We start from the raw sequence: 27,661 nt of genomic DNA, 5'->3' as shown, positions 1-27,661 counted from the left end.
TAATGGACGACGGCGAGGCGGGAACCTTGGTTGCCTCCGCCGAAGTGCATTAATACCTGACAATGGACACCTCAAAGGGCATTAACCCGCTTATATCATGATCACTTGCTAAATAACATACTGTTTTTACAATCAAAATCTAAAGTTTATCCAAACAATAAGGGGGCGTCAACCAACGGATGCCGCTCAAATGCTGCTCGGCGTCACTGTGCTATCGTTGTCGTGTAACGCCCGCCTCAACGGTTGTGATTGGTGCAAAGCGCGCCTCAGCGGTTGTGATTGGTGCCTCGATTTTGGGGACATTGGAAATAGTGTTAATTTTGTCACCTATTTTTAATTTAGTCTTAGTCTTAAAAAAGTTTGTTAGTCAAGTTTTAGTCGACTAAAAGTCTCGTCATTTTAGTCTAGTTTTAGTCAAAAGAGAACTCAAGGTATCTTAGTCAAGTTTTAGTCGACTAAAAGTCTCGCCATTTTAGTCAAGTTTTAGTCAAAACATTTTAGTCTTTTTTTAAATAAATTATTTCTGATAACCATTTCAGTCAAATAGTTATAAAAATAAATAAATGCTATAAAGTTATATAAATATTGAGCCTCTTCCTTATTTCACCAGTAAACGACAAAAACAACCACTGCATGGGGAAAGGATATTTCACAATAAAATAAATGCAGCACGAAACTGGCGAGGCGTATTTCAAGTGAACGCAACATGTGTTGTTTTTCAGACAACGGCAGCTGCAGACTGTCGTACGTCTCGTGTTGGAAATAGAGACAAACCTTTACACCGTTTAGCTAGCTGTCAGCATTTTAACTGTGTTAAATCCAACTGCTAGCTAACGGTAGGCTAACGTTAGCTGCTGCCAAGTGTAGTGTTAACTAGCTAACGGTAGGCTAACGTTCGCTGCTGCCAAGCGTAGTGTTAACTAGCGCCCCGTGCAGCGATGTTTCGGTTGACTCTAACGTCCGTTTAGGAGCATCAGAGAGAAGCGCAGGCTATTCGGTCCGGTAGATAACGGTCGTTAGGGCACCTGTCGGTGCCGTAGCACCGGGTCTCAGTAACAGCTGAATAATCTCATGATGAAAAAGTAGAGACGATTGTAGACGAAAATGAAGAGAGATTTTATCTTAGTTTTTATTTTATGCAAAACATTTTAGTCTCGTCTTTTTTCGTCAACAATAATGCACGTTAATTTAGTCTTAGTCAGCGTTTTTGGACATTGGTGCAGTCTCGTCATCGTCTCGTCTTAATCATGGAAAAAAAGGTCGTTGACGAACATATTTAGTCTCGTCTCATCTGACGAAATTAACACTAATTGGAAATGGCTTTGAATGGGCTCGTCGCCAGACTGACTTGCAGAGCAAATCTCAAATTTGCCGCAAGTTCTTCAGGGTTTACCCAGGCTAGAATATTACAGTAACTGAGTGTACCATCTAAAATTCTAATATTGCTTGGCTCTGTATGTGACATTATCAAATTAGAATTTACATTTACACATTCACATGGATTAACAGCAATGAAAAAAATCATTAATAAATGTATAAATAATGATAAATACACTTGTTCTTGAATAAATATGTGCTTGTTCTGATGCTGTATGCTATAGTGGAGACATCTGATAGATGTACAAAATTGTTATAATTCTCCAGCAGGTAGAGACAGCTTTGTGTACTGATTGTACAGAGTCTGTGCGATTATATCTTGGGTGAAGAAATATTTTGTTCTTCCTTCCTTTAAGATGGGATATTATCTGGATCATATATGCGCACGTTCAATGTAAGTCCCACAAGATTTTCTTACACAATTTTTTTCGATTTGTTTCCTTTTTCCTTGCAGATATTTGCTTTAAAAAAAAAAAAAAAAAGCAAAAAAGCCTATATCATGCGGTTTAGTTCATGTGTAGCTGTTATCTTTGTTAGATTTCCAGCATGTTGCATAAGTGGACACATGCAGTCTCATATTGATTTTATGTGTGCGGTTGGCATTAATGAAAAGTTCAACAGTGTTAAACATGATTTATGATCCCACCTGTGCCAATAACCCATCATGCTGCTCAGCATTCTTACAGGAAACCATTATGGTAATAATCATAGGAAACAACAGGGAGTGTGTGTAAGCTGGTGTGCGCTAGACACAAGTGTGTGTTCCCATTGATGTACAGGTCGGTTCTTGTCAGCAGGGATTATACAGTAGATGGAGCTCATTATTTAGGTGTGTGTACTGTAAAGGGCAAAGATACAAATATTTTCTAATATTTTTCTAGTTTTGTAAATAATAGTGACCCTCCTGGCTGTATAAATTCACTGACCAACAGAGGAGATATTATTACTTGATGATTCCCAGTCCTGGCTTTCCCTGCCCTAATACTTCACTCATAGTTCTTTAGCATTTAGGGGGCTTTCACACCTTAAAGTCCGGACCAAGATTCCTGTTTTTGCATTTGATCCGGTAAGTTTTGGTTTCACACTGCAGTTATGCAAGCGCACTAAAGATCTGTACGTGACAAAACTCTGTCCTGCCATCATCACATACGTGAGCTGCGTCTCCACATACTTAGAATTGATTGATACGTATCTCGTGTGCTCTCTCTGTGACAGAGTTTTTTTCAACCGACCGCTGCTCTCCCCTACTGCCGCGCCTCTTTTGGTTTTGTTGCGATGTTGAGAAGCAAGACACGGGAACTTTCTTTCTGGAGCATTCATTCAGAGACAAATGGAAACCTACACTGTACATTTGCTTCCACCTAACAAGTAAAGTGCGGATGTTTTCTCAGCTCTGATAGCCGACAGCTGTCTGCTCTGAGCGCATTCACCGTCACACACTCTCTCATGTAGCCTACACACTTAGCACTGAGCTATTACTTAAAAGGAGCTTCCCCGGTCTTATAACAAGATGATAGCCTGCCAGAGCTTGTATTTGGTCCGAAAGTCCGAACCATCCAAAAAATGCTTTCACACTATAAACGAACCGGACCATGGTTCAGTTTGGTCCGGACCGAGACTACCTCTTTTGGTCGGACCAAATTTCAGCCGTTTGGTCCAGACTGTGGTATGGGGGAGGTTTTACACCTGTAATTTTCGTTCAGCTCAAACTGAAAAGACTGAAGGTAGGTGCGAAAGCCCCCTTAGACTCAAAGTGATAACGGCTGCTGGTGATATCAAATTATACTCTGGCTGGTTTGAAGATTTGTTAGATTGTAGGATGGAAATTTTACCAGGTAGGTAATCACGAATTTTCATTTCTCAGTTTCCCCATCCAGATCCCCTCATCATCAATTTAAGGCTGTTAAGGCCTTAAGAACAGCCATTGATAATTATATACATGCTCCACCAGGTGAGCTACCAGGGCGCCCCAGTATTGACTTTTTACCATTTGAATTATATTCGACTCCTAGAATTCGCTCCAAAAGTCATTGTTCACTGAGTTGGCACACTGGACCAAGAAAAGATTACCTCTCCATTGCCAAAGAGACTGCTCCTTCATTTTGAAAATAAACTAGCCTATTTCAAAAGAATGTTAAAGTATATTTACTGAATGTTTCTCCAATAGTTTTAATAGCAGTCAGTTTCAATTCTAGCAGATTGGTTTTCATAGTGATCCTACAGATTAATTATTATGCATGTTTTTTTTCTTTAGTTCCTTGGTATGGATTTAAGAGAATATATCCAGCACAATTAAGGCCATTTTCAATGACAAGGATTATAGTACATCCCGATTAAAAAAAACTTAGGCTAAATGGCTAATCCCCACAGAGAGTTTACAGAGAGGAACTGTACGGCTAATCAGACTTTGTGTCTACACCCGTCTGCAGGGACCAGGAATTATGAATTTTTTTATGGCGCCCTGGTGATTAATGGACTGGTTCTCATTAGTTTTCCCCTCTAAAGTCAAAGGTGTTTGAGCTGTAAGTGAAACAAGATGTTTTGGGCTGAATTTCTGAACTGATAGCACTCAGTAAAATTAACTAAATGCATCACTAAGCACTAAACATCATAGTTTTAAATGGGGCTTAGATCTCAGGGCATTTCTTCTTGTCATTTGTTTAAAACATATGCAATAAATCCCTTTTGAACATAAGCTCATTATGCGCTCATTATTTCTTCTGTCAATGAGGTTTTGCAACTAAAATGTTTAAGCCAAAAATGTTAAGGCCTTAGTCAGGGTGAACTCAATATAACTTGTCTTCAGTATCATGTAATGGATTTCAAAAAACTGCTCTTGGATTAAATCAGTCAGATGATTTAAGTGGATGTGTCCACTGAGGGGAAGTAAACACCATTTGTTTGCTGCTTTTACTCAGAATCAAACAAATGTGACATCAAGCACTTAAATGTGATCCTATCATGACAATCTAAGTACCAAACTAGCAGCTAAGAGATGGATGGACATATCCACTGAGCTGGCCAATGGATGATGATTAGAATAAGAGATAGAAACATGCACAAATGGGTGGACGGATGATGCCGACTAAAGATTAGTTTCGCACAGATGGATTCATAGAGTAAATCTAGGCTTAATAAGGAACACGGGCTGAAATCTTTAATCAAGGCTAATGGATTTTCAGCTTAAACTTTTCAACAGCTGAGTGGAACAAAATAGTAAATAAAAAAAACTTATTTTAAAGTTTATAATACGCAAACATTTAGAACAGAGGACATCCTATATTATGGAGGATTGGCGAGAACAAATACAGTTGAGCCACTCCTGTAACAGAGGTTGATAGCAGCGGTTGATGTGAAAAAGGCACATTAGCAAGTCACACTTTAACTGGAAGTGTTTTGTCCTGTCAGGCACCAACAGTATTGTGACTAATCACTGCTTAGTGGGTACTCAATGATTTATATGTAAAGAAAACAACATAGTATAACAGCCTGTTAGATGCTGGTGGTGAAACATAATATGTCATGAAAGATGGCAGGTGGTAAGAGCAGAATGGTAGACCAACAATTGCTTGCAATTTCCTGTTCCTGAGTAGTGGATTTCCTTGCACTATGTCTGGCTAGAGTATACTTTATTTTGTCATGTTTCCAGTGTGAACACACAGTATACTAAAAACCTGCTTAGAATTAGTATTTCGTATGGATTTTGTAATGAGCCTGTTAATAGTGCTTAACACTAAAAACTAGGGCTGTTCCAAATATTTGGTTCGAAGATTCGGTACTAATCAACCGCAAATATTTGGTGACTCTTCATTTCACATATTCAAAAAGTCGAATATTCGGATCCAGCCCTACTAAAAACATGACCTTTCTTGGCATGAAAACACATCAGATGCTCAGTGAATAATGTGTTATTTGTTTTGTCTTGTTGTACTGTACATAGATTTAGTCACTTCAGCCCGAGGAACCACTGTTATTTCTGTCCATGTATTATGTGTGAAGGAGTGGTTCTCTACACTCGCCACGGATTTGCTGCACAACATATACGCCATGCCCGCAGGCGACTAATAAACTCGACAACTCTATTTTTTCCCTTTACAAACTGTGCCACTCTTATTATATTGGATCTTTCAATAACCTTGACTGTACCGAGTCGATCCCTTCTCTTCATCGATTTCTTTTTCAGCCTCTCGGTCACTCCCTTCTCGGTTTGTCTCCTCTAAACCACTCATGGATTATATGAATGAAACAACTATCCAAAATATTGGAAACACCATTTTTGGGCTTTCTGTTTCACGAGGATAATCCTCAGACACACTGTATCAACGCTCAGAGATATTGTTAGTCAAAATGAAAGACAGACAAGGTCAACACGAAACACTTTAATCTAATGTGTGATTATACCACAACGTGTGTGTGTGTGTGTGTGTGTGTGTGTCTTTTAAATGACTATCACTGCCAATGTGTATGTCAGATGAGTGAAAGACAAGTGACTCTACAGAGTGACTCAGATCCCCTTAAACCTCTCTCCTTACTGTTCATCTCACCAATCAGAACATAGTTGCTGTGTGCTTCAAATCTCCTGGATTAGGACCTCTGCTTGACCCTCTTTCACAAATGTACGTGTGGAAAATAAAAAGACCTTGAAAAATACATAACCATTTCAATCTATAAACAGGTTTGTTTAGGAAGTTTAGGAAACTTACCAGCTTAATATTTTACACCCCCGCATGTCTGAAGATCAAACAAAAATATGCAAATTGGTTTTGCTCTAGTGACCAAAAGCCAGCTGTCAATTTGAGTCCAGAACAGTTAGTATTTATGTGTCCTACGTTTCCTCTTTTTAAAATGGTTTTCCCGCTAATTAGCAATTAACACATTTTTAAACTAAAACAACAATTCACATTATTACCGGTAATCAATTCTTTCCTGGGAGACAGACATTAAATCCAGTTGTCATTTGAGATTTGCTTTACGTATTTAGACTATAAAATGTGAATAGTCTGCAAGCCCATTCATGTGCAGAGAATGACATATCTGAATTGCTGTTTGTCAACTGCGCATTTTATATCAATCTACCATTAAAGAGATCCATTATATCGTGACTAAACATTTCCACTTTTGCAATTTAAAACCAAATTCTGCATTTGATTGATGGAAACTGAAACATTACAAAATGCATTAAAGGAGTACAGGCTTAAAAACAAATCAGCTGTCTAAATATATACATTATACATTTCAGCCCCGGAGATTGCCGCTTGCCCACCATAAATTAATTAGTGAGATTCAGAGGTGCCTTTGGACAGATCCTAACTCGTCTTATCCCCCCTGCTTTAAATCTTTGTTTGTGCTGTGCTAAGCTAACAGTCTCCTGGCTGTAGCTTTAGGTTTATCATACAGACAAGCGTGGTATTTCATCTAATTCTAAGCAAGATAGCGAATAAATGTATCTCCCAAAATGTTGAACTATTCCTATAAATGCGCATGCCCTAATGCTGTAATGACATTTTCTACACTTGAAGAGCTGACCAAAAGGTCAGTAAATTATGTCAAGTAAAAGGGAGTTACTAAAGTGAATGGGTACAACACAGCTACAAGATGAGTAAACACTTCCATCTAAACAGTTGACCAAATATATACCGCAATAAATAACACTGATGCTGGGAGCAGAATTCCAGGGCGACTGCTGAATGAACAACTATGACCCCCATTAAGAAAATAAATTCATCATGAGAGCGGAATCAATGAGGGATATTCGTGCTGCTCATCCAGCTGCTCTCTATCAAATTACATAAAGAACAGAGTAACAATAGGTTGTTGATCGAGTGATTCACATGCAACGGTCGCAGGCATTGTGATGAATGATCACTGAACCAACATTGATGATTACACCGTTTTGTGTGTGTGTCTGTATATAAAATGAATCCATGACTAAGCGCACAATGTCTACTGTACGTGCAGGATCTCATCCTCTTGGTTATACAAAGGTTAGTGTGTGTGTGTGTGTGTGTGTGTGTGTGTGTGTGTGTGTGTGTGTGTGTGTGTGTGTGTGTGTGTGTGTGTGTGCGCTACTGTGAAAGTATCCAGTCTGTTATTAGTAATCTCTACGTCTCTCCTTTGTAACACTGATTCACAGGCACATCTTGTTGCTGTTATATGAACCCACCAGTGCTTTTCGATCAACGACTGGAGACATTTGCATTACATAAAGCCAATATTCCTATATCATGTTTTTTGTTTACCACCAATTATTATCTATAATAATTATTTAATTCCAATGAATCTTGTTTAGGTTTTAATATTTTCTCTTGTTGAAAGAGTTGCTACAGTTGAGAAATTTAAATGTTATCCTTCAATTGATAGTTGAATGACTTTCTTTACTATGTGTAACCTTTACATTTTTATCTCTTTTGGACAAACCATTAGTGGCCAAGCTTCAGACATCTGGGTGGGTGTTTCACATGGCAGCGACTAGGATTTGAGAGTTCACTCCCCATGGACAACAACTCTAATAGATTTAATAGATTTAATTTCTTTCTATGTTGCAAGAAAACAATTTTGACCAAATAGGCACACGAGTCAAAACAAGATGGAATATACTGAATTCTAAGTTACTACCTGAGAAGCCCCGTGGTGAGGAGCAGAGAGTTCGCCTGGAGTTCGCTCAGTTGCTGCGAGCAAATCACTCCGCCCAAGTAGCAGAAGTAGCAGTGTTTTGCCTTCTGAGAATATAGTTCCCAGTCTGTATACGGTTAGAAGATGGCTGTGTCTCATGTGACCTTGTTATTTGTACACGCCGTGACTAGGGACGGGCGATATAGACAATATGCAATATAAACGATACAAAATTGGCCTACGATAGATCGCGATAATTCATGTTGATGACGCAATCTACTCGCGAAGTTTAGAGCCACGAGCTGCAACGCGTCATCTTGAGTAAACATGACTAAAAGTGAAACAAGGAGCTGGTGAAAAAGACCGGTGCAACATCAGTTATTTGGTCTTGGTTTGGATTTAAGCCGCTACAACGGAGCTGTGGTCGAGCCGTACCGCGGAGCCTTTCACCAGCCTGACCATTCACTATATAACGGACGATTGGAATCTTGGCAGCCGGTGTTTGCAGACGTTGTACTTCCCCGCTGAACATACAGCCGTGTGTGCGTGTGCGCATGTGTGCAGCGGCGGAGTGGGACCAAAAAATGTACCGGGACGTTTACGGCCCCTGCCGTACGGGTTGAGCAGAGGCTGCACCGTTTGACCAGCAGGCAGCGGCGCCAGGCCACTGGATGGTGTTGCTAACAACTTGCAATGTATAACTATTATCAGACCGGCCCACCGGGAAAAGTCCTGACTCTTCTGTGTGTGTGTGTGTGTGTGTGTGTGTGTGTGTGTGTGTGTGTGTGTGTGTGTGTGTGTGTGTGTGTGTGTGTGTGTGTGTGTGTGTGTGTACGCGCTCAAATGCGTTACATTAGGCTGCAGGTAAGAAACTTTGTTTGAAATATGTTTTTATTTAAAGTATTTGTGCATCTTTGCCTAATACTGAAAGTATTTCCAGTACAGTGTGTGTTCCTTAACTAAACAGACACCAGTTTTTCCTGTTCTCTGCATCTTGGGTGGCATTTAAGAACCAAGGACTTAAACTTACTAAGTGTAGTGCCTTTTAGAATGGTTTGCACTAAAGAGAAGACACCCAATACTTTAAGCTTTTTTTTTGTCAAAGTCTCTGCAACTAGTGTACTTGAATTTTATTCATCTGCAACATTATGTTGTATAATTACAGTTTTGAACAATAAATGTTCTCAAAACTACATACTACGTTTCTTTCTCTTTAAAAAAAAAATAAAAAATACATTTAGCAGTTTGGTTTTCCTTAGGGTCTATGTAACTTGGTCTGAAATGGTTCTATTATAATTTATATATCGCAATATATATCGTTATCGCAAGAGGCTGCAATGTATATCGCAATATGGATTTTAGGCCATATCGCCCATCCCTAGCCGTGACTATACAAATCACAACATGTAAATAGGAACATGTTGGCGTTATTTTGTCACTTATTGGGAGCCGTAGGCTAGTTGGAGTTGGACTTATCTAACTCTGGGGGATGCGGTGAAAAAGCTAAAGTCCCAATAAGTCAGTGTGTTCCTTTAACAGAAAATAGGTCTCTGACTCTCATTGGAGGCACCTTTAAAAAAATAAAAAAAAATAAAAAATAAAAAGAGGATCTTATATTTCTAACAAAGTGCAGCAATAATGTCGTACCTATTTTTCTCTAAGCACTTTGTATTATTACATGCATCTTTCTCTCTCCCCTTGGCTGGTCTCTAGGGTGCTATGTCTTCATTTCCCCTTTTCAGTCCATCTTCTGAATGGTGTTACTCAGTCACCTCTATATTGCTACCATGCTGCCTGGAGAGAGAGACACACCCACACACACACACACACACACACACACACACACACACACACACACACACACACACACACACACACACGACAGGTACAGACCCACACACCGTGACACCTCACACACCTAGTAGGAGGTGAACAATATAACCAGGCCCTGCTGGTTAATCACAGGATGGAGAGGCTTCTCATGAGTTGCTCTCCCCAGCACCTTTTGCACTTTTATTGATTTCACACCTTAGACAAACAGATAGCAAGCTCTGTGTGTGAGTCAGCGAACTGTCCTCACTGTTATTTCATTATCCAGGTGATGATGGATCACATACGGACCAGCCTACAGAGACCATTCTATCCTGTAGTGAAGCTACAAGCTAAAAGTAATAATTGTATCATATCAAGTCATATTTCTACTATATATATATATATATATATATATATATATATATATATATATATATATATATATATATATATATATATATATATATATATTTATATATATATTTTTATATTATTAGTTTGCCAACAGTAGGCAGACATTACATATAAAACTGCCATGTTTGGGGGCGCCTTGGTAGCTCACCTGGTAGAGCATGCGCCCCATGTACAGACTCAGTCCTCGCCGCAGCAGTCGCAGGTTCAATTCCGACCTGCGACCCTTTGCTGCATGTCAATTCCCTTCTCTCCCCTTTCAAGTCTAAGTTGTCCTGTCAAATAAAAAAAATTAATATCATGTCTGTGAATATTTTAAAACGATCTGAAACGCAAGTAGCTTTGTGGGCGGATCTCGGCACAAATCTAAAATGGGTTGGTCTGAAGCAGCTAGGTGTGGTTTGGGCGTAACGTGCAATAAACCATTCAGAGCGTCATCTCACATTCCCTTTAAGAGGAGGCGCCCTTGTTCCATGGCGGATTGCTATTATGATGGCGGATTTGCCTTGCGCACGCCAGCGGGAGCTGTCCGAAATGCGGCAAAGTAATAAATGCCCGTCTTGACCGGGTGGCGATGTTGCTGCGGCCTCTCGGGCGCATCTCCTCAAGTCTGGGGAGGATTGCTGCAGCCATGGAGCATGGGCCTCCAAATGCACCACCTGCTCCTGTTGTGCCCCGTCCTCCTCCCCCCACTCCATCTCCGTCCACCCGCTCCACCAGGAGCACATCGCACATTGCCACTCCCGGACCAGATCCCGCCAGAGTGTCCAATCCCACCGTAGTTCAACATCACGTCTCCTTAAGTCCTCTAATATTTCCTCATTTATGTCATCAACACATCCATGATTCATGGAAATGTTTTGTAAAACACAACAAGCCACAAAGAATGCTGCGACTTTTTGAGGACTGTACTGTAAAGTGCCTCCTGACCTATCCAAACACCTGAAGCGCATTTTCAGTAATATATTTCCTTGTAATTATGTATGGTCAGTGTTGGGAAGGATACTTTCAAAACGTATTTCGTTACAGAATACAGAATACATGCCCACAAATGTAATTTGTAACGTATTCCGTTACGTTACTCAATCTGAGTAACGTATTCTGAATACTTGGATTACTTCAGGATTACTTCCACATTGAATTGCGTTTTATAAGTGTAGGAATGCAGCTATCACATCCAGCTTACTAAACAGGCCTATAATGGTGTGTTCTTTTTATTCCAACTAGCTGAATGTGTACCTGAACAAGCAGATAGATTATTGTATTGGTAGTCCCGAACTGCATACTACAAAAATCTAACCGCAGTCTTGCTACCACGAGCTAATTTTAGCTAACGTTAGCTAGCATGTAAAACGGGGCTATAGTCAGTCTTTAAACGGCTCTGGAGCTAGTAAATCAGCACGTAGGAGAATGTAAAGTCGCACGTCAACGTTAAAATAGCAAGGTGACCAGTAAAACTACAGCAGACGACTACACCTGGCTAATTAAAAAAATAGCTTACTTTAAGATGCTTCTTCAGGTTGGAGGTGGAGTAATTTGGACGCTGAAAGCAGGTTGGTTGCTGGCAAGCAGAGGTTGCACTGCACAGTTATATTTCATTCTCCCTGTTCGTACTTTAATGTGAAATGCTGTTTGAATTTCCAAGATAGAAACTTATTCCTGTCCTGGCTCTTTCGTGCCGGTTCCGACTCCATTGTGACTGATCACGCAAATAGCTATTTTTTTCGATTTCATATCGGGGCTTCTGGAAAATGCATAGAGTTGCCTTAATTTAGTCAGAGTGAATAAACTCGTGAAACAGAGAAGTATCGTCATGTAATCCATTGATTTCAACAATGTAACTGTATTCTAAATACCAACGATTTAAATTGTAACTGTAACGGAATACAGTTACTCATAATTTGTATTCTAAATACGTAACGCCGTTACATGTATTCCGTTACTCCCCAACACTGTGTATGGTTTGCAAAAATGGGAACTGCTGCATCCGTGTAGATGAGAGAAGCAAATTGTATCGCGTTGTTGTGCACACGCTACATTATGGCCAAGCATGCGCCCCTAATCTGAATAACGCGCCACTGACTTTAGACTAGCGCCACTGACTTGTTTTTCCTGGTCTGTGGCGGAATTGTTTTCTGAAACTGCAAAATAGCACCAGGGAACGTTTGCGCCTGAACACGCCTCCTCTTTTCGCTGAACCGCCCGGTGGAGCGCAAACTCATTCCCTAATTTACCGACGGGCTTCTGTGGAGGGAAAAGTCCGCTGTGCGTCGGATGTAATATAGGAATGATACATGCGTCGGTGTACAAAGGCAATTGCGCTGAGTGCAAGATAGGGCCCGAAAGCATCATCGTCACCATGACATCATCGCATGACAGCAGGTGGGAAAAGGTTACTGGTAAATGACGACAAGGGTAACTTTCATTTTGTCGCTAAAGGTGAAAGCTCAAATGTCACATTGTTCACAGCTTTTCTGCCTTCAGTGAAGCTATAACGGATTCACTTAATGCCATTTTTATTTTCATTTGATCCTTATTTCAGTGTTGTACCTTTGCTCGGGTACAAATTAGAAAAAAGGGGTGTCATAATTAAAATCCTATTTTTTTTAACATGCATTTTACTTTTAAATTAACAAACATTTAAGCAACACAATAAAGCTAAAAAAAAATTCCAGTACACAATTGGTAAATACACACAGACACGCACAGAGCTCCCCCCAGCTGCCAAGGAACTGTACACTAAAAGTGCTACACAGAAAAAGCCAAATTCAGTCACTCACTCCAATCTTGGGTTTGGATCCTAGGTAGGCAAGAAACAGGCACCAAATACTTGAGGATATTTCCTGTATGATCAAGACCGTTTAAAGGAATACGCCACCGTTTGTTGAAATAGGGCTTATCACGGTGTACCCTGGCTGTAGATAGGCAGTTTTTGTCTCAGTGCAAGTAATCAGGTTGTTTTTTTTGTCTTTTGTTGGCTCACTTTTACTCACAACATGCTAACCGGCAACATAGGATTCCATTCACTACGCTAAGCTAACTAGCAGCGGCGCTGCCGGTGTTGCACCGGACTAAAACGATGCTTGCACAAAAAATTCGTTGGCCCACCTATCTACAGCTAGGGGAGACCGTGATAAGAGGTTGCACTGCACAGTTATATTTCATTCTCCCTGTTCGTTCTTTAATGTGAAATGCTGTTTGAATTTCCAAGATAGAAACTTATTCCTGTCCTGGCTCTTTCGTGCCGGTTCCGACTCCATTGTGACTGATCACGCAAATAGCTATTTTTTTCGATTTCATATCGGGGCTTCTGGAAAATGCATAGAGTTGCCTTAATTTAGTCAGAGTGAATAAACTCGTGAAACAGAGAAGTATCGTCATGTAATCCATTGATTTCAACAATGTAACTGTATTCTAAATACCAACGATTTAAATTGTAACTGTAACGGAATACAGTTACTCATAATTTGTATTCTAAATACGTAACGCCGTTACATGTATTCCGTTACTCCCCAACACTGTGTATGGTTTGCAAAAATGGGAACTGCTGCATCCGTGTAGATGAGAGAAGCAAATTGTATGCGCGTTGTGCACACGCTACATTATGGCCAAGCATGCGCCCCTAATCTGAATAAGTGCAAGTAATCCGGTTGTTTTTTTTGTCTTTTGTTGGCTCACTTTTACTCACAACATGCTAACCGGCAACATAGGATTCCATTCACTACGCTAAGCTAACTAGCAGCGGCGCTGCCGGTGTTGCACCGGACTAAAACGATGCTTGCACAAAAAATGCGTTGGCCCACCTATCTACAGCTAGGGGAGACCGTGATAAGCCCTATTTCAACAAACGGTGGCGTATCCCTTTAAGCCATCCACCTTTCAGAGGTGGAAAAAGTACTAAAATATTGTACTCAAATAAAAGTACCAATACTTTGATGAAATATTACTCAAGTAAAAATACCTATCTGAAAAATTACTCAGTAAAAGTAATAAGTAGTTCATTTAAAATGTACTTTAAGTCAAAGTTATTTAGTTAAATAAAAAAAAAAAAACTGTAAAACAGGGCGGGGATCCCTCCCAAATAGTGAAAATAGGACAATGGGTCATAAATCCAAATCTATTTTGTTTTTAATTAAAGAAAAATCTATACAAATGTATAAACATCTATAAAAATGTATACACATGTAATAACAACATAACATGTCACACATGACATTTAAGACCCTTATTAAGGTATAATGTGCAATTTTAGTTCAGGCCATCCCATAAAACGTACATTGTTAGTTCTGAGGGCCATCCTTCTTTTCTTCACAAACATAAACAACAGTTATAATGCAAATCAAGGCCAAATCACGTGTTTGACTCCATAAATGGGTTAGACACTAGTAGCTAGCTTCTTCACACCTAAGTAGCCCATATGAGCTAATTAGATGTAGTATGTGAATTAATGTAGCCAGTCTCCTACATACGTTTTCCTACGGCAGGGGTGGGCAATTCATTTTCCCAAGGGGCCACATGAGAAACAGGGAGGTTGTGGAGGTCCGGACCAATAGGCTAAACTCAATTCTGCTCAATATTAATTTTATGTCAGGCGGCACGTTCTCAAACGTCTTTTTTCTCTGGGCATATTTGCGCAGCAGAGTCCACCAAACACTCTTTAATAAACTGCCCTTCAGAAAATGGCTTACCGTTTTTGGCGATTCCGTGGGATATCACAAAGCTGGTCTTGACTGCTGCATCCCTGGATGCCTTGTTGAGTTTGCAGCTTAACTAGCAAAGCTTCAGATGTCCGTGCCCGCTCTGCATCATTCAAGTTGTTGGATTTCTCTGTGTGTTTAGTATTGTAGTGGCAATTCAAATTATAATCCTTTAACACAGCGAGCTGTTCTCCGCAAACTAAGCACACGGCTTTACTTTACTGACTTCCGTAAATAAATACTTAGAAGTCCATGTTTGGTTCAAAACTCGCCACTCTGTATGGACCTCTTTCTTTCTTTCTTTCTTTCTTTCTTTCTTTCTTTCCCATGAGCAGACATTTTTGAAGGATAACAGCTCATTCACGTCTCCCACTCGGTTTGCGGCTCGCGGACACAGGGGTCCGACTGTCACCGACTGACACAGACACATTGCAGTTCAGTTGTGTAGTGGTTCCGGGCGCGATTGTATTTTTTCGGTTTTCGTTAGTAAAAGTCTTCTTTTTTTTTTACTCCGTAACGGGTGGGATTTGTAATGTAGCGAAATACAATACTTCACTCAAAACGTAACCAAGTACATTTTAAAACACAGATTTTTGAAAATACAAAATACACAACAAAACGACTCAATACAGTAACGTGAGTAAATGTATTTCGTTACTTTCCACCTCTGCCACCTTTGAAAACACAGCGGTGAGGATGATTTCCTGATGGCGGACGAGTATGGCTACGGGGGAGCTCTGTATAGTGTACTGCTGTATTTATCCTTTTGAAGATACTGACCTGAGACATTTGTGCTCAGCCGGGACGAGAAACATTCAGGTTGTCAAAAAGTCGAAAACTAAAAAGTTAGCGGCCGGTGCAGATATTAAGCAGCATACGCTCCGTGGTGGAGACGCGGCTCAAAAAAGTCAAGATGGTCCTGCTGCCGTGACCGTGGCAGAAAAGCAACAGGCTAACGACATGTCACCGGCAGACTAGGAGAAAACTCCGCTGAGCTAGAAGGTCAGAAGGAAATTTGCTGCTCCGTTGTTTCGAGGGAGGCGATCCTATCCGGCCCGGCCACCAGAATGAATGAGGTTGAGAGTCGCGTCGACAGTTCAGAGGTGGCAAACTTTTTTGTTTTACAGTGCTTATTTAAAAAAAGTGTTAAAATCTTGTCTCATTCTCGTGAACCCAACCTTCTAGTCTCGTGAGCTGAGGGTCTCGTCACATCCCTAATGTTGACCTCAGCAAAGTTAAAACCACTCGCTCCCGCGGGATCCCAAACCTGTCCTCTAAATAATAAAATGGGATACCATTGTACCATTTTTTACAGAAGGCTATGCTGTATTTTTCTAATATCGGTATAGCGTGCAACACTACTCGCATATACATTGTGTAAACTTGCATCATTTAATGTGAAGGTAGTTATACATTACTACGTAGCTATCATGTTACCTCTCTGTCTTGCTTTTCTCAGTATATGTGTAAGTTGTGTGTGTGTGTGTGTGTGTGTGTGTGTGTTTTTTTTTTTTTTTTTTTTTTTTTTTTTTTTTTTGTGTGTGTGTGTGTGTGTGTGTGTGTGTGTGTGTGTGTGTGTAGCCTCTCACACGGTTTCAACACATTTTATTCACTCAACCAGCAAAACCTCTCTATTTCCTGCCAGTGACAGACTGCCTCAGGCTGGCAATATAAATGTCTAAACTAACTGTCAAAACAAAAGGAGAAAAGAGAGGAAAGACTCCTCTCTCTCTCCTCTGTCTTCTTCAGTATCTCTCTCTGGAAGAAAATGGGACCCTCCAACACATACGGTTTACTGTAGTGCTGATTGAGGATATATATGCTGAATAGCATGGGGCCTCTCAAGTCTTCCAAAATCTGTCACAGATAAAAAAGTAGTCCAAAAAAAGGTGATTATGTTGCACTCCTCCTCCCCTCCAACCGCTTTAAGTACTGACTGGATTGAGCGGATGTTTCAGTCAGATTTCACAATTCCTAACATTCCCTCAGCATGTTTTATAAAGTGGAAAAATGTTGGACTGTGTCATTACAGTTACAGATATTACAGTATTCCAATAAGTATTGATACAGAAATGTGACTTTTTGGATGCTGCTTGGTCATTAAACAATGTCATAATAATTCATCTCTGATTATTATTAGAAAAACAATACCGTATATATAATATTAGTTATTATTTTGTGTTGGTTGTTATATTTTATATAGGAAAATCGGCATGACAGACATTTTAGCTTCCCCCCTTAGCCTCCAGCAGAGAAGACACAGTGCCTGAGCAACCAGCACAGGGAGAGTCTACCAACCTTCAGTTACTGTGTGTTAAAGAACTCAGCGCAAAGACATCATGAGGTTATCTCAACAACAACAACAACAACTCCTCTGCCAGAGAGAACTTTTACAAACAGAGAGCAATGAAGTGAAACCAAACTCCTCCACTCCACCCTCCGAGACACATAAGAAAGTCTTCATGATGTAGCCTACATTCATTGGCCAATTAAACAGATACAACCCGCCTGATAATTATATCGTCTACGATAATAACGTCATTGTTGTCAACGATGTACAAATTGACATTATCGAGTATTTAAATTACTTAGAAAAAAAAACACTTTAAAACACGCATTGGAACGCTACACATTCACTAATGTCAACAAAGATGGTGGGGGCGTGATTGTGCAGCAGCTACTAGCTCTCCTGTCGGTGTATATTTATATTTAGGCCTAAGTACAGCCACACTGAACTAATCAATATAGGACTACGATACCACACAGCCGTTACGAGAGCCTTCCAGGCGGCTCATAACATCCCGGAGGACATAGCCAGACCGGGCGCTCCGTGGATTGTTGTCGGCAGCTAGCACGCCGAGCTAGCTACCGGCAGGATCGAGACAAGAAGACCAGAGGAGGAGAACTGTGCATTTTTGTGCATAATGAATGGAGTACCGACCGCAGAATCGTTGCCCAGCACTGCTCACCTGACCTGGAAGCCCTGTCGGTAATATACAGGCCATTTTATTTACCACAAAAACAGCAAACTGCCGTCTACATAGCCCACGATGCTAACGTTAGCACAAGTTTGGCTCACTGCTAACCATAGTGAAGAAATTGCAGTGCGATCACCTGGAGGGGATACATATTGTAGCAGGGGACTTTTACAAGGCGTCCTTAAAGTCTGTACTCCCCAGCTTTTTTCCAGCATGTAGATTGTGCTACTAGAGGGAAGAACACACTAGACCATGTATACTCTAACATCAAGAAAGCATACAGAACTGCACCTCTCCCTCACCTGGGCCAGTCAGGTCTCATCCAACTATTCCTGGTCCCAGCATACATCTCGGTCAGAAGGACTATCAAAACGTGGCCTGACACTGTCCTATCTCATCTCCAGGACTGCTTCCAATAAGGACGTGGTTGTGTGCAATATGTTACAGAACAGAGCCCTTGGTTTATTGTTTCATCTTGATTGTATGCTGCACAATTTACATTACTGCAGAGGTGTACAACTGAATGTTTACTCAGAGTTCAATGTTCCTACACTAGTTCAATTAGTATTTTGTATGTCTTTGAATTGTTTTTACTTGAATACTTAAATTTTAAAGAAAATAAATAAGAATGGTTTTCATTCAACATTGTGCCCATTATCATCATCAGTGATTAAGTAACTCAGACTTTTAAAAACACATTTTTAAAAGGATATCACCTAATTATCGTTATCGTCAAAATCACCAAAAATATAGATATTATTTTTTGTCTATATCGTCCACCCCTACTGACAATATCATTTCAGTTCATGTGTTTGTCAGTGTGTTAGTTTGCAGGATGTTTGAATAAAATGTTTTACAGCTTGCTCCAACATTTGGTGGAAATTTCTTCCACTGAGGAACAAATCAATGTGTAAGCCACTCTGTAGTCTCGCTTTGCCAGTCCTCCCTCCACGGCGCTGCGGAAGAGGGTCTGGCTAGTCCACACAGCATTCCGGGATGGGAGAAAAACGTGCTCTGGTTTATTGCCATTTCTTTTAACCAATCACAATCGTCTAGGGCGGCGCTAAGCGCAGTGCCTCTGCAAAATATCCTCGGGAAGGAACTTGTTTTGGTGGAACACGTGTACGTTCAAAAGTTGTTTTAGTCGTGCAACAGAAAACTCAGATTGGACAGATAGTCAAGCTAGCTGTCTGGATTTACCCTGCAGAGATAACCAGAGCTCTCATAAATCCACCAGTTTAAAATGCCAACACAAAGAAAGCGGAAGGTGTGAGACATCCGGCCGAAAAAGAGTGACATCCTGTGGAATTTCCAGCGGCACCTGAACAATCCCGAAAGTGGAACGTCTTCGATATAGACTAGCCACTATGTGATGAACAGGACTGCAAACCAAGCTGAATGACATGTAACCAAAGCAGGGGCACCTGAATCTACACTTTTTTTTGTGCATTTAGTCAGAACATATTATGTATAGCTGCACATAGTCATCCTGTTCTGCTCTTTTCTGTTTTATTGTGTATTATGCAAGACAAAATCACTCCACCCCAGGAGAGCATTTTGCAGTTCCTGTTTGCTAATAATTCAGAACAGTTAAGGATATTTCCACAGACATCCAGGAACATGTAATAACATTTCAGAGTGAATATTTCTTCTAATAACACAGTTCTCCCCTGTTTAACCAAGTGCCACAGAACTTCCTATCATTACTGTTTCTCTCACAGACACAGACACACACACAATGCAGTTGAACCATCTGTGAACACTGATACAAGCATTGATCCAACCTGGGTCTTTGTAATGGACTCCAATAACAACTCCATTACTGCTGGCACACTGATTAGTGTGTGGGGCCGACTATAAAATTAGCTGCAAAGAAGCCTTCTAGGATGCACGCACGCACACGCACACACACACACACACACACACACACACACACACACACACACACACCTGATATTGCGAAGGTTACACAAACACCAAACACAGTTTTATGGCCCAGAGAGAAGCATTAGTAGTGATGAAAGCCTCTATTAGAAAAAGCAGTTGAATGTAGACTCGCATTATTTCCCCTGAGAAACGTATTCTTAAGATGCATCAATAACACCTCACATTTCTGCACAACAGGGCTGAACTGAGATGGTTTATTTTAAATTAATATAGCTTACAGCTATTTCATTAAATTCTCCAAAATAAAAAAAAAAAAAAAAAAAAGGAAACATCTCTTGTTAAACTTTTTTTCCCAATTTTCATAAAACTACATAGAAAACATAGAAGGAAAAAACTAATTAGATTTAGTGGTTAGTTAGAAAATGTAATAGCAAACTGTAGAAAGTCAGAGAGAGCAGCAAAGTTCAGTAACATTATTTCCTCTGAGAAAGGTGGGTTCAACGAGCAATATAGCACAGCTCAGCACCTGTGGACAATAATTCAGTCTGTTCATTGTAAGCATTAAAGTGACAAATGTCATATGTGGTCTAATGTATTTGAAGCTTCTACCTGACATTTACCTTCAGACTACAATGTCATTGTCCAAATACCTACTCTCACTTGTATAGCTTTCCACTGGAACACTGTTCCTTCAGGCTACTGAGCTGTCTCAGAAAAAGACCAAGTGGCTTTCTGTGACAAACGGGGGGACGAGTGTCTTTTTTTGGGAGGAAAAAGAGCAACGATGTGGTTTAATTTAAATTGTCATATGTTAACACACCAACAAAAGGATTGTTATATCAAACTAATTAATCATCGGCTCCGTTATTTTATTAACATTAGTCGAAGGTTTAAAGCATGGTAACATCCTTGCTCCAAACCAGAAATGAATTTATTCATTCACTAACTCATTGTGTGGTCCTTAATTTTATTTGTGATAAATTACTTTCCACAACACTTTAGGCAGACAAATAAGGAAGGTATAATTACAGTAATAGCCTATACCATTTCCAAGATGTAATATTAGGCTAATAGTTTTAATAATAAAGTCTTAATTCCTCCCATCTCCCTACAAAAGGATCCACTAATATCGGAGTAAGCTTCTATTCTGAATCACTCTAGCGTCCAGCAGGCCACTCAGTCCATCACTTTGGTCCAGACTGAAATATCTCTAGGGCTGCAACTAACAATTATCTTCCTTATCAATTAACCTGCTCATTTTTTTTTCCTTCAATTAATCAATTTATCATTTAGTCTATGAAATGTCAAAAAACAGTTAAGAAATACCCATCCAGTCCAAGCTTACGTCTTCAAATGTCTTGTTTTGTTCAATCATAAACCCAAAAGATATTAAGTTTGCAAAGTAAAAGAAAGAAAAGAAGAAAAGTTTCTCAATTGAAGGATTGAAAAATCGGAGATGTTTGGATTTTTTATAGCCTGGGAAAACCCGGACGAACTCCCGGCAAATTTGAGATTTGCTCTGCAAGTCAGCCTGGCCATTTCCAATTTTTCCAAATTGAAGCACCAATCACAACTGTTGAGGCGGGCTTTACACGATGACGATAGCGCAGCGACGGCGAGCAGCTTTGGGTTTACGTTCAACACGACGGCCTCCGAAGCGCTGCAACCCGTTGGTGCCGCTGTCGCTGCTACGTCACCCGGATCGTTGGTCTGATTGGTTGAAGGACTCTCCAATTGCGCCCAGAGGCATTTGAGCGGCGTCCGTTGGTGACGCCCCTTTGGAAATGAGCTGTGAATGGAGCTTGCCCAGACCCACTCTCAGTTACAACTGAGAAGGGTCTGGTGTACACCAGGCTAGATTTTTCATTGTAGCTTGAAAAATGACTGAAATGATTAATCAATTATCAATCTCATTGCTGATTATTTTTCTGTTGATCAAATAATTGTTTCAGCTCCAAATATCTATTTCTGTACAGTATATCTGTACTTTGTGTTTAGTGCTAATTAACAAATGTTTAGAATGCTAAACTAACTAATGGTAAACATATAAACCAGTTAAATCAGCATTTTAGCATTGTCATTGTGAGCATATTAGCATGCCGATGTGAGCCTCATGGAGCCACTAGCATAGCTGTAGACTCTATTGTTATAGCCTACCTGAAAACAAAAACCATAATGATGAAACTGAAAATGTAAGAATGTAAAACAAATATAGAGGGCTTTCCTTTTCATCTTATCGTACGAAACTAGACAAGAGTGTGTGGGAAGGGTGGTGAGGAATATTTGGAGTTAAATGTCCTCCTAAATAGTGCAAAGGACTGTCAAAGCATTCAAGAACTTAAATAAATGACACCGTCTTTCTTCGTTAGGCTTGGACCTCGTCTTTGATATGCCTTTTTTTTTCTTTAAATACCAGGAACCTTTTCTGTGAGGCCACTAAACCCAGACAACAGGTCTACCTAGAGGCTTTTTTTCCATTTAATGCTCAGATTCTCATCAAGCTGAGAGACTTCAGAGGTTATAGCTGCAATCAAAACCATCCAGATGATGAAAGACAATTAGAAAATCATGATAATCAGTAATATCAAATTATAAGCTAAATAAATTCTTGATGTGCCTCATGTTCAAAGTGATCTTATTTTTGGACCATAGTCAGCAGATTTCAATTTATCTTCTATAATTCAAAATCCTTACTCTCTTCACCAGTTCCCAGGGGTTTCTTTTGAACATTTTGCTATCCACTGGCCTCAGACAATCTGCCGCAGATTATGTATTGCTCTAAAGTACTTGGTAACTGTTTTCAAATGTAATAGCCTATACATTTTTTTTTAATAGAGGATTTGATTAATGTTTCCATCATTTCTGTACATGCCCACTTCCCCCCTCTATCCTCATATCTGCCCACGGTCTTCCCTTCATGTCTGACAATACAGAACGAGCCCGTTGATAATAGAGGAAAAGAGGGTGAAAGAGGGTCAATCTATTGAAGAGGTTTCTGTCCCAAACAACACAACGCTGCAATTAACTCAAGTGCCATGAGTCACTACTGGGAGGGAGAGACAGAGAGAATTAAAATGAACACATTCCTTAAAAAAAACTGTGTGCATGCATACGATTTCTTTGATGACAACAGTGATGTCATTATGAGCCATAGACCTGTGTGTAATACTCCTTACTATTTAGTCAACCAATATGTTCAATGGATTATTAAAGTATGCAAATGCAGCATATCATATGCCGCATTTGCATACTGAATGCCCTAGGCAAAATTTGAGTATTGGCTCTGACCTCATAATTCTCCACAACCAAACCCACATTATACACTGTACAGGGCCTAACTCCAGAGCCTAACTGGGCTGGGCATCTCCAGACTATGAGAGGAATATAGTCAAATGAGATGTATGAAAAACATAGCCTTTTACCTGATATGCAGCAGGCAAACCTATGAGAGGTAACATTATGCAGCTGAATCACTTAAACATTAAAATAAAAAATTCATAGATGGAGCAAAAAAAACTAAAAACTCTTATCAAATGATTTATTCATAAGCAGAAAGCTAATACAAGGATTTAAGCATAAACTTGTGGCAATGAATGCAGCTGAGTGTAGCAGTAAACCAACCATCAATATTCTCTAATAACTGCATATCGTTAGTACTGTGAATGCGCTGTGGAGATAGGACTGGCAATGCGACACTACTGTGAATGTGACAAAAGCCATTTAGAGCTCCCAAGAAACCAATAATACAGGTCAAAAATTATGTGAAAAAACTAGGGGATTGATGCAGCATATAACGGAAAATAAGCTATACTATATAGTATAGCTTATTTTCCGTTATTTTCTGTACACGGACGCCGACTATCGATCTTTTACTATATAAATTGCACATGAGAATGTAACTTTTTGGTAATAGATTAATAAGATCAATTGCTTTTTCAGTCCACTAGATGGAAAATTGAAGTAAGATGAACAAACCAGACAAAACAGATGTTGACAAAGTTTTGCTTTGGGGACATAATTTGAAGTTGGAAAAAAGGTAATGAATTGCAATGTATCGCAGAATATCGCAATATGTTTAAAATCGCAATAATATAATATGTGAAATAAGATATATCGTGATAATATTGCATCTTGGGGCCTCTGGTGATCCCACCTCTTGAATAAACTGTCAGGAAGATAAAAGTAAAATATCCATATTATCCTTTAACTTAACCAAAAGACGACAACAACAACAACAACAACAACAACAACAACCTCCTCAGGGAAAACCATTTTAGCTTATGAATAGAATATCCAGCCTACTTAGAGCACGGACACTCCACTAATGTTACATAAGTTAGCATACAGGTAACGTTAACGTTACCATCATGTAGGCTACACCCAGAACAACAACTAAAGGAAAAAGAAAGTTAACCTAGCTATACACCACAAGAACATCAATCGTATCTCATACCAACATTAACTGCAGCCCGTTAGCAGCAGAACCGAAGTTGGCTAGCAGCTAGTAAATGCATTCACATGAACACACAAGCAACAAGAGCCAAAACATTAACCGACGACAACACGCATGTTAAAAAAAAATAAAAATAAAAAAGCAGCAAAGACTTACCTTGTTGAAGTAAAGCAGTGCACGGTGTCCTCGTCGGTCTCACAGTGGAGAGTAAATCCTTCACAGAACTGGTCCAACTCGGACAGAAACACTCCGCCATGCTAACCTCTGACCTTCGAGGTGCGTTTGATGCCTAGCAGGTGATCTGACAGTCTGCAGCTGTGGCAAGACACCGACAATGCCTTTGGTCAAAACACTGATTTAATTATAGATGTCTGCAATTCAATTTTAGATGGTCAAGTGAAATATATTAACTGTTTAAAGGGCTTGCCATGCAGCACTCGGTTATTTCCTGCGCAAACTTGCTCATGAAGTGCTAGTCCAAAGGTGTACCACAGCTCTTACATCCAGGTGCAACAAACAGGACAAACAGAGCTCCATTACCTTAAATAGACCGACCAATTTCAAAGGGTGCGTTTGTTTTTGTCACCAGTAGAGTACAGTATGCCATGCGTGAGTGCAGAGGTGCTCACAGGCTTTTAGCAGCCATTCTGTTAAAAGTAGGAGAAATATCAGCAGTTACAGTCGAGCTGTGACTCAGATGTCTGAAAGAAATTAAGAAGTGGAGGAAAGTCTTTTCCAACATACAACAGGCAGGCCTATTGTCACAGCAGACATTTTGACTTGTCATAGCAAAGTTGGAAATACAAAGCTGAGGTGTCGCTAATAACATCATGATGGCTCTGTTCTATTCAAGTGTTCCAGTAAGCCATGACAGTGTGATATTGTGCCAGCATGCACGATACTGTATATTAATATGATTATATTTTTTACACCTGGGCTTTTCCTTTGTTATTTGTAAAAAAAAAAATGTTTTTTACCCCACAGGCCTCAAAGGATGCAGGCTCACTTGGACTGGGTTGTGTTCATTTAAATAATAACCATTTTTAGGGGAAATATTAAAAACTATTTATTGTGTTTCTATCATGATATAGCAAGATACTAGCTTTGTATCAAATGTAGCTCAGTTGGTAAAGTGGGTCACCCTGACTCGCTTCAGGTCTGCAGCTTCACCTGTCCAGACAATAAGCTTAACCTTCTATGCGTCAGTGACGTTATCTTGAACCACTTCCTCAATGACTGCACACAGCTTCTTTTGCAACGTGCACAAATATAACTTGAACTGCTAATATTCTGCAAACGCATAATTAGCTTTGGACAGAAGCAAGTGCCAAGGGAATGTAATGGAACTGTATGTAAATATCCACTCAATGTATATCAATAATTATGTTGATTGCATGTGAAGGTTGGAGAGAGCTGGAGAGGGCACTATAGTATTTGGCCCTGTAGCGGCGGGTAATAGAAAAGTGTGATACAGATTAAAGTATGTAGAACAGAGGATGCGCTGTAGCTTCATCACTTTGTTTCACACCAACGGCAAGCAGACGCTGTCTGATGATGAGGCTCACAGCTGTACTGTTCTTCTGTAACAAAACCCTGTGGGAGTTGAGTTTCATTTGTTCAGTTGTCTGTTTGCCCAAAAGCACGTTCAGTGTCGTAGACACTTCTGATTAGATTCTGAAACATGGTGCAGGCAAACAGGAAATGTTTTCTACAAAACGTACAGCTATGTAGTGGAGCGATGAACACAAAGTGTTTTCCTTTATCCTCTCTCAATTGTGCGCAGCAGGGAGGAGCACCTTCATTATTCGTTAAGTTAAATGTTGTTGTGCACCCCAATGGTCAATCAGGAGTTTTGAACATGGTTCAAAATACTGTGCTGTGTATGTGCACGAATGTCGAGTCTGTTAGAAGTTCGACAGGTGCCAATGACAGAACAGCCAGAGTGTGTAGGTGCATGCCCCATCAAAAGTGAAACACCTGCTAATGACAGTGTTAGAAAACAGGCTAATGTTAGCCCCATTAACAAAGTGAAGTAGAGCTAAAAACACACCAGGGCAGACCCAGATTATCCACTGACACACACACTCAACCTCGTAAACACACACACACACACACACACACACACACACACACACACACACACACACACACACACACACACACACACACACACACACACACACACACACACACAGTCTCTCTCACATTTACAGGTAACACGCTGCCAGTCTTCAGTGTGACCTGTCTGTAACAGATCTGAACAGGGAACGCCATCCTGTCTGAACCTGTGATTGTTCTCACTTGAGTTCAAAATGATCGTGTTCATGGTTCTCAATGTGTTGGGCAGATCAAGGACACCCTACATGGTTACAGTAAACATGCAGACTGCCACATATGATGCTGCACAACAGCTCCCCCTTGAAACTCAGTGCCAGAACCAAACAGTAAGATTTTTCATTTCAGAAGTAACAAAAGGAAATGCACAGTTAAATATCCTTCTTGGGTCAGTGAGTGCAATTTTGAAATTGTCATGTCACGGTTGTGAGATGCATTATTCCTTTTGTGACACTAATATTGTTAATTACTGACTGGTTTCAGTTTCATACTCTGAAAACTTGTCTACTGTAAGTATTGTACTTCATGGATATCTATAAACAATGCAAAAACAGGACCCAGGCAATATAACTTTCATTTAATCAAATGATCCTCATGGAAGTTAAAGTTTCAAGTCCTGAATTACACAAAGCTAAAGAGTGAAATTATTTTCCCATAATAATAATAGAATAATTATAAAATATTATAAAATAATAAAAGTAGAATGGGAGCCAGAGCCTTCAGTTATCAGGCTCCTCTCCTATGGAACCAGCTCCCGATCTGGGTTGGGGGCAGAAACTGTCACCTCATTCAAGAATGAACTTAAAACTCTCCTATTTGATAAAGCTTATAGTTAGGAGTAGGAGTTGCAGTGTTCACCTAACTGCCAACTGCTTCTCTTCATAATTGTTAGATTAATATACATAACAAAGTAGAGGGACAGGCCAGCCAAGCCAGATCCGGCAGGGGAGTTCTAAGCCCGAAAAGCTACCTCTCCTTTGACCTGTCTCTCTTAGTTACCTGTTATAGTTACGCTGTTATAGTTCTAGACTGCCGGGGACTTCCTTCCTTTGACACACTGAGCTGCTCTCTCCTCCCTTTCTATTACTGTTACTATTACTATTACTATTTGTGTGCAGCCCATCCCAGAAATGCTTGTTACTAATCCTAGCTTCTGGGGAGTTTACTCCCGAGTCCTTATGCTTTTTTCCCAGCGATTTCCTGGAGACGTTGGCACCAGACCCTGGTTGCAGCTGTCGCCGTGGTCCTGCTGCACTCCCTGCTGAGTCAGCGTGCCCTGCAATGTCATGCTGCGCTGCTGAACCCTGCAGTTCGTAATG

The 27,661-nt window shown here is 40.1% G+C and overlaps 1 long non-coding RNA gene across 1 annotated transcript in view; it reads right to left on the bottom strand.

Moving 5' to 3' along the window:
- LOC120562936 overlaps positions 1–24,754 on the bottom strand; it is a 49,135-nt gene extending 24,381 nt beyond the window's left edge. Inside the window, exons 1-2 of the long non-coding RNA XR_005639883.1 lie at positions 24,639–24,754; positions 24,384–24,542 (exon numbers count right to left, since the gene is read on the bottom strand). This is a non-coding gene — a long non-coding RNA (uncharacterized LOC120562936). The remainder of the gene's footprint in view (positions 1–24,383; positions 24,543–24,638) is intronic.
- Between the last annotated feature and the right edge of the window lie 2,907 nt (positions 24,755–27,661).

Source organism: Perca fluviatilis, chromosome 7 (assembly GCF_010015445.1).
Source record: "Perca fluviatilis chromosome 7, GENO_Pfluv_1.0, whole genome shotgun sequence".
Taxonomy (NCBI): domain Eukaryota; kingdom Metazoa; phylum Chordata; class Actinopteri; order Perciformes; family Percidae; genus Perca; species Perca fluviatilis.
Note: the sequence above shows the minus strand (reverse complement) of the source record. Positions and strands in the feature narration are given on the sequence as shown.